This window comes from Cavia porcellus, unplaced genomic scaffold (genome assembly GCF_034190915.1).
Source record: "Cavia porcellus strain 051 isolate PalLab524CR breed Dunkin Hartley unplaced genomic scaffold, mCavPor4.1 scaffold_18, whole genome shotgun sequence".
NCBI lineage: Eukaryota > Metazoa > Chordata > Mammalia > Rodentia > Caviidae > Cavia > Cavia porcellus.
Window position 1 is genome coordinate 38,616,346 of NW_026947501.1, and position 2,174 is coordinate 38,618,519.

General features: G+C 46.5%; 1 pseudogene; it reads left to right on the plus strand.

Annotated features, from left to right (window-relative positions):
- Positions 1 to 475: 475 nt before the first annotated feature.
- On the plus strand, positions 476 to 1,520 carry LOC106027498 (RNA-splicing ligase RtcB homolog; annotated as a pseudogene).
- The last annotated feature ends 654 nt before the right edge of the window (positions 1,521 to 2,174 follow it).

A 2,174-nucleotide genomic window follows, 5' to 3' on the forward strand; every position in this document is an offset into this window, starting at 1 on the left:
AGAATAAACTTCAAGTAGGAGGATGCTGGACTGCCATTAGTCAGCAGTACTTATCAAATGTATGCCACATGTCAGGCTTTCTGTAGGATTTATGAAAATAGCAGTAAAAAAACAAAAAGGATCTCATACAATCTGGCAGGGAGGAAAGGAATTCAACAATAGTGTTAAATAAAATTGAATAAATTATTAAAAATTTGCTAAGATCTGTTTTTTTTTTCTTTTGCCTGGAAGTCTGTCTTAAGAACATGGTAATCTGCATGGCTCTTCTCCATAGCAATGTTCATCAGTATTCACCACCATGAGCCACACACTACAGCAATGAGCTGCAGCTCCTGAAGAAGACCAGTAAGAACTACTGGAGGATCAAGAAGCACTTCATGGGCAGGAGATACAGCTCAGTGGTATGGCGCTGCCTGGCAAGTGTGAGGTCCTGAGTTCAATTCCTGGTACAAAAAAAAAAAAAAAAGAGGTCTTCATGTCCAGTGTTCAGGTTGAAGACATTTTCTATGGGAATGATACTCTAGAGAAATTAATGTTTTAGGAGTTAAGAAATGCCTGTCAAGACAGTGGTGTTGGTGGCTTCCTGCCAGCCGCAAAGCAGACTGGCAGTGTGGCAGTCCTGCACGGGATTGTCCAGCAGTCTGCTGGCTTTCTAATGTCCATTCAGTCTATGAATTTGCTGTGGGGTATATGACAGCCTTCAGTATGAATGACCTGGAAGCAGTGCTATCAGATGGTATCAGATTTGACATCAACTGTGGCGTGTCTACTGTTGAGAATCAATTTGTATGGAAGTCACATCCAGGCTGTGAAAGAACATCTGGCCCAAGCAATATTTGAATGCACTCCTGTCAGGGTGGTTCCTAAGAGGTCATCCCAATGTGCGACAAAGACCTGGAAGGGGCCTTGGAGATGGGTGTGGACACTGGTCCCACCCTGGGCTGAGGTCAAGGTGCTGTGTGAGTACAGAAGGATGCTACAAGCGGAGCCCAGTAAGGTATCAGTGAGGGCCAAAAAGAGAAACCTTCCTCAGCCGGGGCCTCTGGATGTAGGCAAGTGCTATGCAGAAATCCGGGTGGTTGACAAGATATTCAGTGAATATGCTCTGAAGAAAATGGGCATCAACCACAAGGGAAAGGAATGGATGATGCTGCGAGGTAGCAGGTGGGGCCTGGTCTACCAGATAGCCACAGATGCCCCAGTAGCTATGGAAAAGGCCATGGTCTGTGCTCGCATTGCCTCCCAGGAGGGCCACGACTACCTCAAAGGGATGGCAGTTACTGCAGCTGTCCTGGGTCAATCCTGCTTCCGCGACCTCCTTCATTTTCCAGGCTTTGGCCAAGATCTTCAACACAACGCCCAATGACCTAGACCTGCACATGATCTACGATGTTTCCCACAACATTGCCCAAATAGAGTGGATGCTACTAGAGCAAAAGAGAGGTCCACCAGCACCTTCATCACTGTGGACCACCAGCTCCCTGGAGCACCATTGCTCATTGGTGGAACCATGTTTTTAGCAGCACTTAAGAGGGTATGACTGAGACTTTTAGAACCACCTGTCGTGGATCAGGATGGTAGGTGATACAGAGAACATTTTATTAAATATGAAGGGTTTTTTTGGTGAGGGCATGGGGAGAACATGGTAATCTGTGACTTCCCTAAGCATGTAACATACGAGCTGAGGCCTAAAGCCCAGGTCACACAGAGATGAGTAACCTTGGCAAATGAAACAGGATGTGCAAAGAGTCCTCCCAGTGTCTGTCATCTTGGATCCTAAATCTGTGCTGCTAATAATGTTGACCATTATGGACAGAGGATATGGAAGGCTAGACTTGGCACATGGCTGTCAGTAAGGTACATACCGTAGATACCGATGGAACCCAATGAACACATCAGTGCAGTTGTTCTTAGCTACTAGAAGGAGACTGTCCATCTCCCTTTCATGTACTTTTCAGATTCGACTCTCAAAGCAACACTTAATCTCTACTCATGTCCTGATATTACCTTGGCATTGTACAAAACACTCCCCCGCTGTGGTCTGTCCTTCTGACATGAACCTCGGGAAGCACACCATAGATTCTCCCCCTGCTCAGACTCACACATCTGAGGGGGTGGGAAGAACTAAGTGAGCAGGCATTCTGGCTCTTCACTCCTGCCAAGCACAGCAAGTG